Raw genomic sequence first — 13,417 nt, 5'->3', positions numbered from 1 at the left:
TTAATGGTTTGTATAATAAATATTTTCGATTGGCTTTAAGGACTTTTACACTGAACATATCTTTCTTTTGCTCCTGTTTTAGTCCTTAATTGCTCAAAAATGTGATCTCCCAGCTCAACTCAATGATATTTAAAATTGTGGTGGTTTGCCAAGAATTTTTAAGATTTACTATTCATGATCAGTACATTTCAGTAGTCTTCAATTATAATTGATGTGACTTGGGTCTAGCACTTAAAAAAAAAATCATGCCTATGTAAGTGTATCAAAATGTATATTTTTGTTCAGATTAATATCAAACATAGCTGTAACAAAGTTACCTGGTTCCTCTGAAGCACTGAATTAGGACTTTTCATGAGACTATGGAGTCCCTTTCACTTCTTGATCATGTGCAGCATTATATGCTATAGGTCATTTTAGCTTTGTCATAAGCCTTGTGAAAGTCAGATATGCCTGTATGAAAGGGAGACTGCTGCTCTCTATGGCTTGCTAAAATCCATTTTAAGGCATAAGTATGGCAGTTTATTCTATATGAATTCTTCATTCTCTGTACATTTCAGGGCAGCTTTGGCTGGGACCAGCTGTAGTTCAGTCCCCAGACTGAATACCTGTTAGTGGTTGGAATTATATAGGTGCATTTCTGGAGCTTATCATGCGGTTGGAAAAGGAATGATCTAAGAGCCCGCCCTGCAGGTCTTCTCAGCCCAACAACTGTACTTCCAGGGATGGTGAGGATGTTCTCCTTGTCAATACAGTTCCTCAAGAGCTCTTCCAGCTGAGCTGTCCTGGCTTCTGCAGACCAGTGCAAGTTTCCTCCACTGAGTATCCCAAAAATGAGAATACTGAGCCACTAACTGTTTCCCAAAGGTGGCATGCTGTGGAAATTCAACTCCATTTTGTTCAGCTTCATCAGTGGGGACATCTGGACTCTAAATTGGGATCTTGAAACTGCAAATATCCCACTGTGGGGAGACAATACTGAAAAGATCCCTCAGTAGTTGAGGCTTAGGAACAAAGGTTGATATGGTACTTTTAATAACCACACAAAGGAGGAACCCCATGGCATTACAGTGCCATAGCATGGGTGGTGAGAAGGATTCTTTTTGCCCTGTAGGGTGGATGATGGGAACATGTCTGGGACCTGTATTCCATTGCTTCCAGGACTGAAAAAGATAAGTTATTAAAAGCAGGACTTCCACGCTCCCACATTAGCAAGTGAAATGCTCAATAGTTTTATCTGAAATTTAAGAACTTGCAGTTCTGCTTTCTTTGCAGCAGATCTTCTTCTAGGAAAGTATAGCATGCTTTTCCAGGCCACCAGTTTGGAAGAATCTTGTCATAATTTTGGTAGAAATATTCCTTGCAACATAATTCTTGCTTTCAGCAGCTCTATAAAAACCGCTTTTACAAAGAACAGGTGACATCCAAATTGAGTGACCATGACAAAGAAGTTAACATGCAAAGCCCAGATATTATCACTATTGTCCACAGACATTTTCTAAAAGCTTTTACAGGTGACAAAACATCTGGTGGTCTGATTTATACATGTGGTTCAAACTGCAACTTCTTCTGTGGTAAATAAACTTGATTCAAATTATAGCTGTGTGCTTCACACTGTGCACTTTGTATGTGGAGGTGACGACTGAAAATGCTAATACTCATAATACTGACTGGCTTGAGTAAGCTGGAATGAGGACTTGCAGAACCAGGGTAGTCGTCATCTCAGTGTCCAACTGGACTTGCAGTTTTCCAGTCAGTGGAGAGATCTATTGTGCGAATACTCCAGTCACAGGCCAGAAGCAGGACTGGTGTTAAGTGTGAAAGCAGCATTATTAATTAGCAAAATTTCATTACAGTGTAACAGTGTGCCCAGAAAACAATGGGAAACCAAGCTCAGGATCTTTGGATTATGCATTGCCAAACATTTCTGCCCCACTGGTTGCTTGGCTGTGTGGCTTTTCATACTGCAAACATGACAGCTAAAAGAAAAACATGAATTAGGTTGGGCATTAGTTTTTTCTTACTTGGCACTGAGCAGGTAACATTTTGTAGTAACTCTACTGATAAGACATAATCAAAATTCTAAGTAAATTTTTCAAATTTGTAAAAAATAAGCTAAATGTTTGGGTTTCAAAAACTAGTAAATTAAACCTAGGAACTGTGAAATGACTACCTTTGCAGTGAAAAGCAAACCCTGCTAATATTTATACTTAGAGAAAGGAGGCAGGTAACAAAATAGGTCACATATTTCAGCTTCTTACCTATAATGCCATTGTCATTTTATACCTACAGTAATCCCTTGAGTCAAATGCAGCTTGTGAGTAGTCTTCTTGGATGGCAGAAAACAGCAAGCCGAAGATACTTTTATTGTGCTTTGAGGATTTCAGTGCAGCGGGAAAGCTGCACAAGTGATGGAGAAAAGCTGCAGAGTGACACAATGAACCTCTGCTTGGTCCTGGGATCTGTAGACGGGGTGATGCTGCCCTGCACCGAGGAGGACACCTCACCCTCCCAACTGTTTCCCTTCAGGTCGCTCAGTAAAGCCTCCACACCTTTGCCCTTCCCTCAGGAAATAAAAAAGGTACAGTTCAAAGGTCATGCCTTCTTTGTGTCCAATTTTTATCTCTTTTTAATATGCTGTAAAGGTCAATTAAAATCTTCCTAGTGCAGGTTCTACTTTATTTTAAGAGCCTGTAAAACACTTAGTACGGTGCTTTTAAAGGAATAGTAGTAAATATGGAAACTATGAATTTAAGTTATTCACCTTTAATAATCAAAGTGAGAACATAATATGTAATAAGAACTATAGGATTCTTTTTGTCCTATAATATCTACAGCCAGAATAATTTTGTGAGTCTCTAGTCATGTCAGATAAACACCTGTAACACTCATTTGAAATCCCTTTTAAGATGTCTCAGCCTTGTGTCTGCACCACTCATCCAACACTCTTTCTTAACATTAGAAAATTTGCTTCCTCTTGAGGCGCATGAGTCCCGTGCTGCGTGCATAATGACCAACCCTGCTCCCCTCACAGTACATATCCCTTGCCCTCCTCCTCGCTACCTGTGGGAAGCAACTCTGCTGACCTTTTGAGTCCTTCAAACCAGGTGCAGGAGACTCACAAGCTCCTCCTCCCTCTCATTTTAGCTCAAGAGAAGTAGTAGAGGCTAAAGAATAAGGTCTTTGTGCCAGATACTATAGAGGAGATGAAAAAAAACAATCAAGCTTTGGAGAACAGACCAGCCAGGGTAAGTTAGGAAGACATTCAACAAGTGTTGAGACAGACATGAAGAAAATGAAGGCAGGAGTTTGTATGCATTTGTATGGTTTAGTGGCCTCAGTGGCTCTACAAGGAGCCAGTAGTCTTAGGTGTTGCTTAAAAAAAGGCTGTGTAGACAGTGCTGCAGAGGCTGGTTTTAAGGAGGTATTTAAAGAACAGAGACATAAAAGTGTGATATTGTTATGATTCCTGTTAAAAGGTATTTCAGGTACTTCCTTTTATACAGTTCCTAATAGCCAAGGTTTGTCAGTGCTGGGGGGATGTCAGAATCAGGAAAGAAGGAGTTACTACCTGGTGTACTATTCTGCAGAAACTGAGTGCACGCATACATTTCTATTGCAAGCAGTTCCCTTGATTTTAACAGGCTGATGCATACCATGGAAAGTTGTGTATATATTTGTAGGATTGATACCTCTGCTGCTATGCTTTTTAGGCCTGATCCTGTGTTTATTTGTATGGGTTTTGTGGTTACTGGAATGGCCCAGAAATTATTTTTCTGATAAATTGAGTTAATTTTCTCCAGCTTTGCTTTTTAATTGTTTTCTGAAGCAGCTCACTGCAAAACTCTATTTAAATTGTCAGATTAAATAAGTCCTTTTCCAGTCGTGAGTAGAGATATATGATTAATCTCATATTCTGAAAGTATTTTACCACACTGAGCCACTAGAATGCAATGTGTCTCTTTGTCCCATTTCAGTAACATGATGCGCTTGCTACATACACTTGTGAATCTGTGAGTCACATAAATAAAGGCTTAGGTTGCTTGCTTCTAGCAATAAAGAGACAGAATGGCTGAATTCAGTCACACAAGTAACTTTTCTGGGGATATTTTCACATAAGCATGTCGATCAAAACATTCCTTAGTCAGGAAGAAGAAAGAAAACAATCAAAATTAAGTTTTCTGTGTAAAAAGATAGATTCCTGCATTATTTACTCTCAATACATTTAGAATTGAAAGATACTCCTGTTTTGGCATGAAAACTGGTGCTGAACATGGACTTTTTCCATTGGTTGGCACTTCAGTTTTAAAATTAGATCTACCTGGAAGTATCCTTAGTGCATTGGAGATCCAGCCTCCAAATCACATACTCCTCAAACAGCCAAGTTCAGTAAGAAAAGAAACAGACATTTTGGTTGAGATTGTATAGTACCTTTTAAGAGGTAAGACCATAAAGAGTAAAAGCTAGAACAAATCCAGGAATGGTCACTGCAAATATAAACTGTTCTTTATCCTCTTGCCGTTGCATCTGACTCATGAAAAGCAGGCATTTTGCATTTCCATTTATTATCAAGCTTGTTTGCTGCCTCCAAGGACAAAGCTGACAAGAAGGAAAATTTGCATTATATTTCAATAATATGTTTACAAAATATTCCACCTCTCGCATTTTAAAGTGAGTATTAGAAGAACAGCAAAATATAACAATAAAAGCTGCCAGACCGAAAACTGACAGGCTAATTTCCTTGCTAATGGTAAATTCCTCTGGAATTCTGTTGAGTAGATTTACAGCCATGAAAATGACAGCATTAGATATGTATTGCCATGTATAGTCATACCTACGCTGGGAGAAAACAAAGTGGGCATGATTTTAACAAATGCAATAGTCCTACACAACAGCTGCGTGCACACTCCCTTCTTGTCTCAGGAGCACATTTGATGAGCGAGATAGATGCTTCTTGCTTGCTGAAGTAAAAAGCACATGTGAATCTCTTCAGCTGGGAGTCACTTTGTCAACAGGGAGGTGTAAGACAACAAGTAATTTTACTTATCTCTGTAACTGATGCAGGGGTGCAGGTCTAAAATCCATGATTTATCTATGTCGTGTGGGCTGGCAGCAGTCACTGGAAACGGTCCATAAACTGAGAAATAGATTACGCCCTGTCATTTGTGCTGTTTTTAGCTAGTTGAAAAAGAACTCTAAAATAAAGGCTAAAATAAGTGCAAAGATAAGAATTGGAAGAAAGAAATTGAACACAAAGAAAAAGAACTGGTGTGAGATAGAGGTTCCTCAGCCAGATTGCAAAACTGAGATGCTACTAGTTTTCTGGCCCCTGTTGGTATCTGTTCCCACTGCAGTGATGGGCACAGGGGCAGAGAGGCTCTGGTGGGGATAAGTGCTCCTGGAAGAGGCCTGCAGGAGGAATGGCTGGACAAGAGGGGGTATTGGTTTATTCACTGTTCATGCATTTTAGAAAAGACTGAACTGGTTGTGGGGCTGCCTTCAAACCCATCTCATATGGCAAAGCCATCCTGAGTCCTATTTTAGGACAATCAGCAGAATTTGAATGCTCGAGAAGCACTAAAGGCTCAGATAAGTAGTGGGGAAGCATCCCCTTGTTCCCCTGAGCAGCAGCAAGCATTTCTGTAGTGTCAACAATAATAGGTTCAGATATTTTCTAATACCATCTCTGGGCAAAAGTGAAAGAGCTTGAAAGAAGACTTCATTTCATGGCCAGAAGAGATCAAAAGAAGAAATATCAAGAATATGCTTTTTTAATATATATAATTTGGAAGCATTTCCTTGTTATCTCTTCCTATTGTAAGGGATGATTTTTGGATCCTTCTCATGAGTCAACTTCTCATATTCCTAACCTCTGTGTTATGTCTTCCTTTGTCTTGCCAAGTGTCTCCTTAAGTGTCTCTTCCTTCACCTAGCACATTAAGACTGAAATTTTACTTCAGCTTCTGGATCTTACAAAGGTTTTCGTTTCAGAAAATTTGCAAAATGTGTTTCAGTATTGTCTCTGTGTTAGACCAGTCTGAGGGGCCAGCCACAGGAGTAGCAGCCAAGTCCAATTCCTCTCTGGTGCCCTCTGATGAGGGAAAAATATCACCTGTCTGTCAGGTGGGGAACTGAGGAATTAGAACATTTGTATAATATGATAAAAACAACAATGAAGCTATAATAAAACAAAGTAGTATAAATATAGAGAAAACCCCAACACCATAGTAAATCAGGAACTCACGGTGAAAAATGCTTTCTGGTTCTGATCCAGAATCCCCAGGGTGAGTGGCAGGTTTTTAGTTTACTTCAGTCAGTTTTGGAACAGGACTTAAATGATCCTGGTGTCTAAATCATACCTAAGTCAGGGTAGATTGTACTTCATCTTTTTGCACTGTGAGCTGAACCGTAGAGCAGAGAAACAGCATATATTGCTCTGGAGTAATAAGACAGGGAAGACACAGATTGTTTTCCATGAGATAAGAAAGAGCACTTGTGAGTGCAGACCTCATCCACCCTGTTAAAAACATTCATCTTGTGAAGTCTGCCTCCTGGAATTGTGTGTTTGTAAGATACTCAGCTTCCCTTTTGTCCCCTAGGCTTTCTACCTACCCATTTTCCCCATCAGCAATGGAAGTCCTTCATTTCTTATGTCTAAATGGGCTAAGAGGTCAGAGAGGTGGCCGTGGAGGCCCATTCATGTAGACAGCATGTTGGCTAAAGAGTATGTATTTCTCAAGTAGTGTTAATCTCTGATGCCTTTGTCCAGCAGAAAAATATTTAAAAGCTGATTACATATTAAATGCCCAAAATGAGACACAAAGTCAACAAAATGTCTAAACTAATAAGGAACATAAATATTGGTTAAATACTGACATATTTCATAACAATACTTAGTATTACATACTTAACATTTTAAGCCATTGTGTGCATTTTAACTAATTAATACCTTCAAATATCCGTGCAATATATATAAGTCTTCTCTAAACTTTACAGAACAGGAAATTCAGACACAGAGGTCTGAGGATAAAAAATTTAAATGCAGACTTGGGTATTTGGACTCCACAAGATCTGGGTCACTCTTCTTTATAAAAGCCTTCATATACATTCATGCACTTAGTATTAGCTACACTGGTTGAGAAGATTTGGCCTAAATGACTTATCCAAGATCAAAGAAATCAGTGGCAGAGCCAGGAAAGGAACTGAAGAGTGTATAGTCTTTAAAGGTAAAAAGCGACTGAGCCATAAAACTACTTCCATTTTTAAGTGTATTATGCTTTGTGAATTTAATAATTACAATAATGAATTTATTTAATTTCATGCTATTCTTGAAAAATTCAATCTAGTTCATAATACAAGGGATGTTGCAGCTGCACTGAATCAACCCCATGGTGTATTCAGACTTGCACCCTCTCTGACTGTGGCCAAGAGGTTATATTTCTACTGTTGCAACATACTTAGTGTGGACTTGTTGCTGTATATTAATTATCTATTGATCTATATGCTTAGGTAAATGCAAAAGGATACTGTACTTCATCAGTTATAATTCTTTTACTCGGTATTCCTTCGTAAGAGATACTCCAAGGATAATAAATACTCCAAGAAGACTGAAAAGCGTGAGAATCTCCTCAGAGGCCCTGAGCTACTTGATCTAACTTTGAGGTTGGCTGTGCTTTGAGCAGGAGATTGGACCAATGCCTTCCAAAAGTCCCTTCCAAGCTGAATCACAATGTGTTGGGTGGGAAGGGGAAGAGACTGTACAGCGGAGAGCATGCACTGTGTGAGAGGAGAGCTAGCTCCTCGTATAGCTGTACAATGGGATTATCTTCCTCTTGCTCACCACTGAGGACATAGGGCCCCTGTTAGGATACCACGTGTAAGATATCTCTCTGGGTAAGTAGTGAAGGAGAACTGGGAACTAGTTACTTAAAGTGGTTAACAAGATACCTTATCTGACCATTGCTGTCAGTGGGAGGGAGCAGTGCACTGTGCTTTCCAAGCAGTTCTCAGCTCCTTGCAAACAATATTCAGGTACGCCTTAAATTACTTGATGAAATGCTGATGATGCTTTGTAATTTTCTCTTTTCCACCCGCTCATTTTGTCAGTGTTTTCTGGGCCTGATGCCTCTGCATCAATGCCAATAAAACCAGCCCCCTTGCGCTGCCCACTGCTGCTACAGCACCCTTTGCTTTCTGGTGATGACATGACAATTCCCCTCAGTAACTTTTTGAGACGTGAGTAATGCCACTCCATGCAACAACCACCAGATGGTATTGAAGAGCAGATTGGTTGTGCATCTTCTGTAGATGAAGTGTATTACCACAATAGCAAATTTTGCCTTTGCAAGCAGAGTTTACAAGTGTAGCTCTTAATGCCAGTTTGCTCAGCTGTTTACAGACCCCTGGGCCACTGTGAAAGTCTGCTTGGTAGCTCTATTTGCATGAAAAATTGTTCTGTTAGGTTTTATACTAAAACATTTAAAAGAAAATACTGTCTATCTAACACATGAATGCTGATATTATTATTTAGTACAGAGTTTTGACTATAGTTAGTATACAACTATACAAGCTATCCCTTGTAGGAAGTTAGATGCAAAACACCTTTAGGTGACTGTATGCCTTATTCCTTCTGGAGCCATAATATTAAAATTACACGACATGAAGGATATATCTCTTCTAAGGTAGAATGGAAGGTGTCTCTGTTAATGTGTGTGCTTGACATCAGCAAAGAGAGCAGTGGTGGGAAGTGAACCAAAACAAAGTGTTTCTTCTTAACCAAACACTGTTTTCAATGCAGAGGTGATGCTGACCACAGCCTGCCAACCCCCCAGCAGGACAACACAAGGGAAGAGCAGCATAAACAAAGCCTCATCAGTATTGCTAACCCCAGACTTGGGAAGCAGAAGTCAGTCCCACAGGGGTCACGAGATTCCAAAGTCTCAGTTTACTTATCTGCCTGCAGGATTTTGGGTTCTTTATGTAGTACCTTGCAAAACACCTAGGTCAATTTTTCAGGTTTTTCTCCCCGCTTGTACAATCCAGAGACTTTACAACTCTTCTATTCTCTCTTTTAATGAAAAATAAGGTTCCTACTGCCTTTGGGAGACCTGGGCAAGCCAAGCACCATGAAGGCAGGGAGAAAATAATGAGAGCTGATGCCAATAGCTTCAGTGTGAGTCAGGAGCCAGACCTATGGCTCCCGTAGCATTCTTTAACTCATTCCCCTGGCATCTGCCAATGACTCATATACTTCTGGGATTAATAGACATGTAATGACTGGGAACATGAAGCCCTCCAGGGAGGCAGTTTATTGGTGCTTCTGCTCTCATTCTCTCTGGGAGCAGGGGCCAGCAGCAGGATGCAGCTGCCTTAAAATCAGGTGTCAGAGCGAGAGGCTCTGGCCAAAAACAGAAGCCTGAAGGAGACTGCAGTTGTGAACACCCAGCCTTCCTCCCCTCTCCTTCTGAGCCATGGCAGCCTTGTGAGTCTGCCCCGTGCCTCAGGCCCTTGCCCCTCTCTCTGCTCTGCCTGCTGCCCCTGAAAGCTGCAGAAGGTTTGCTAATGTTGTTTGGGGCAACCAAAAATTTTGACTCATTTTGAATGAAACTTGGCAGCCCTGACAGAGGAAGGTGGGGTATAGGGCACTGGCTTCCCAGATCCCTCCCCACAACCCTGGCTGCCTTCAACACACAGCCTTGTACTGCTTTTAGAAAAGTCCCTGTTCACCCTGCATGAAGAGACTTTCTTAGGATATTTCCTGGGGATGCTCATTTTAGAGACAGAAATGGGTAGATCTGCTTTATTCCCCACTCTACCACTGAGAAGGTGCCTGCAACCTGCCCCAGTGGCCCCTGCATCTCTAAGCTCCTGATGCAGATGCGACATGGGCCAGTGATGTGCCTGATTATGAGTGTGTGTGTGCTGGGGAAGCAGAAGGGTTAGATGAGAAATGAGAGGTGGAGGTACAGGAATTCTCTGATTCTTTCTTGCTGAGAACACTTTTTGCCCCAAATTGGCAGTTTCTGTGGTAAGTGCTTTACAAACATATTTCTATTGCAGTTTGTAGAGGTCCCCTTAAATACGAAGCTCACAGTTTACCTCCTTAAATATCCGTGTGTCAATCACTAGAAGAATCCACATAAATCCTATTGCAATCGGTAATAGAAAAATATATGTGTATGTATATATATATATTTGGTACTCAAAGGATTTTCTAGCCTTATTCCAAGCAATCAAGGGCATATGTGTTAAAATAACCATGGTACTGTAGAACAGACTTGTAAATACCATATGTCAGAGGAAAAAATACCCAGCTAAATGCAAGTCGGCATCAGTTCCTGCAGTTTCGTAGGAGTTCTGGCCATGGAAGTGAAGCAAAGCTGGGCCAGCTGAAGGTTCAGTTTTACACAACGCTTATATTGTGCTTTGAAAGGATAGCTGAGGTGGTGATCAGAGAACTGACCTGGGACGCAGCAGACTGGAATTAAGCTCCTGTTTTGCTGCAAATGTTGCACATGGTGTTATGGTGTTGGATTGCCGCTTAAGGTTTTTGCATCTCTGTTCCCAGCAAATCAGAAATAATAGTACTTCCTTGTGTTCGCTCCCTAGTTAGTCTTATGTGTCTAGACTGTAAGTTCTTGAGAAAAGGAAATGCATCTGGTAATGTGTTCTACAGTGAGTGCAATGGGATCCTTTTAAAACTGGAGGTAACAACTTTGTGGTCAAATACTGAAATAAAAAGCTGGAAAGAAAACTACTAGAGCTACAGCAGAGAGAGAGAGAAGCTGGACTGGAAGAAGGGCCAGAAAGAGCATAAGCGTCTATCTTATTGCTCCCAGAGCAGAACTTGCAATCAGTAGATCCAAAATCGAGGCTCTTTAACCATAAGCACATCACTAGAGGTGCAATCAAAGCCTACAGTATCCTGGTGTTCCCACTGATGGAAAACTCTTCCCTGAACACATAGTTCAGGTTTCTGAGCTCCAGATCAAAGTATTGATAAAGTCAAGGACAGGTGGGTTTTTTGTAGGTTCCCATGCTCTCTTTAATGTGTGTGGATGCAGTAGAGGAGGGGAGTGAAGACTCCTTGAAGCCCTGAGGAAGTGCAAGGACGGGGGAGTGAAAGACCCTCTAGTTGACTGTGTAGAAAAGGTATCCGTATCTTTTCTTGGCCATCTATCAAAAATGGTATTGGGGTATGCATTTTCCAAAGAATGGATATTCAACCCCTGACCTTTCAAAACAATGTTATGTGAAGACAAGCCATTGGATCAAGGCTGTAAGAAATTCTACTGATAGGGGCATAAACTGTAAAAAGTCCTAGAAATCAATGACTTAGTTGTTCAGATAAAGAAACATTCAGGTGCTTGGCAGTGACTCCAGTTTTATGTCCTCTTTTCTAAGTGTTAGAGGCTTTTAACTATGCAATATATACTTGGGCATTAAAGGTTTTCCCAGTCTTTTCCATAGAAGCTTGGCTGTCTTCATGGATTTGGTGCCAGGACTAAATCAGGTTAAAATTGGCTGAATAATGAAATCTGCTTGGGAAAAGGATGTAACCTATAATTTACCTATATAACCTGTAATGTTGGTAGAGCCTATAGTTCACAAAAAAAAAAAATCCTAAAGAAAAAAACCACACAAAAAACCCTAAACCCAACCAACCAACCAAAAACAACAACAACAACAACATGAAAAAAACCCAAACGCAACCCAGCCAACCAACAACAACAAAATCTGGAAAGATTAAGTAATGCCTTCCACAAGAAAAGTACCCACTTTCTTTTACTTTCCACTCAATCTGACGGTAAAGTAGAAATGGGAAGAGTGATGAAAAACTTTTCTGCTTCTCAGTGAGTTGTGATAAATAAAAAATGATCAAGCTATACTTGAAGATCCATAGCTTTGGCTAAAACTGCTCTTGAGGCATGGCCAGAATGTCTGCTTCATCAAAAATCATTAGGAGATTACATCGGCATAGGGGCAGTAAAAAAAAGAAAAAAAATCTATTTAAGATATTCAAGTGCTTTCTGAGCATATGGAGCCAGGCAAAAATAGTCCCCTTCTTACAATAGTCCATGATGGGTGAGATTTCTTCAGAGAAATCTTGGAAGAATTGGTGGTAAAAACTGTAGAAGCTGAGAAAATGCTGAATTCAGCAAACATTTTCAGGGACCATCAATCCAGACTGTGACCACTAAATCCTTTTCAGGGTCATCAAGTTCTTATAGAGAGATGATGTAACCCAGAATTTTTTTGAAGTGATCAAAGTATTTTTAAAATTAGCATTCATCTGCTGGTGACAAAGAGGCACCCTGGGACTTTCTATATGTGTCTATGCTACAAATGCATTACAAAATAATCTAGAATACCTCTTAAAATGTAATTCAAAAAATGTTGAAATTAGCCAGGGCAAGGCATATATCAGAAGGTATAAACAGGTACTCAGAGGTGTTATATCTGGCTTACAAGGCTGTTTACTGTTATTTTGAACTGGTTTATATTTCTTTCAAGCCTAGTTTTGTAAAAGTTTCAGCAATATGCAAATGACAGTTTTCCAGATATCAAAGACAACAATCTCTGGTTTTGGCATTAATCTTACTGAATTCTTGACAGTTGTTGCTGGACATTAGGGAGATATTAACCACTGATAAATTTGAGAAGTATTAGAGTTCATTTTCTAGATGTAGAGAAAGTGATTTCTCATTTAGTTTTAGCACTTGTGGGGAGTAAATGCATTCAAATGGCACCTGGATCCTATATCAATACAACCTGCGGCACGGAGGGTGTGACAGAAGGGTATTGTATCTACCTTTTTTTAAGAAAAAAAACCCACATGACCATCTTCGTAGAAGCCATGAGTACTTCTTGCCTGGTGCTCTGGCATGGCACGTCCACAAATCTTTCAACCTGACGTTACTTTTACTGAAGTACCTGTACTGAAGAGACAAAAGTTATCAATAATATTATTCTTCATTCTAATGAACCTGGGAACCATTCAAAGACCAGCTCAGTTACTCAAATTGCTGGAAGAGGGATAACTGAGTTTCTTGATGTTTACCTGTAGCAGAACTACTACGGCATCCCTGGATTTGAGAGAGAGTTGAATACTAACATTTCTCATGACATTAATGTCAGGAGATCATTACTGGTGAATTACACTCAACTTTTCTGTTTCAGTTTATGCAGGTGTCTATACACCTGCAGAAGGCAATAAAACAATCAAACCCAAGGGTGTCCCCAGATCTGCTGGTGGTGTTGGTTTTCCCCCATGGCAGCTGCTGGAAGTGACAGTGCTGTCACCATGGTTTGCTCTGTGACTATGCAGCAGGCTTCTTCCCAAGTCTCAATTACCATCTAAAGCTCTTGCTTTAGTTTTGTGAGCCTGTCTTCCAACAGCAAAATTTTTCTGAGGAATCCC

The sequence above is a fragment of the Patagioenas fasciata genome, chromosome 4, assembly GCF_037038585.1.
Source record: "Patagioenas fasciata isolate bPatFas1 chromosome 4, bPatFas1.hap1, whole genome shotgun sequence".
Taxonomy (NCBI): domain Eukaryota; kingdom Metazoa; phylum Chordata; class Aves; order Columbiformes; family Columbidae; genus Patagioenas; species Patagioenas fasciata.
The sequence above is the reverse complement of the archived record's forward strand: the minus strand, read 5'-3'. Positions refer to the sequence as shown.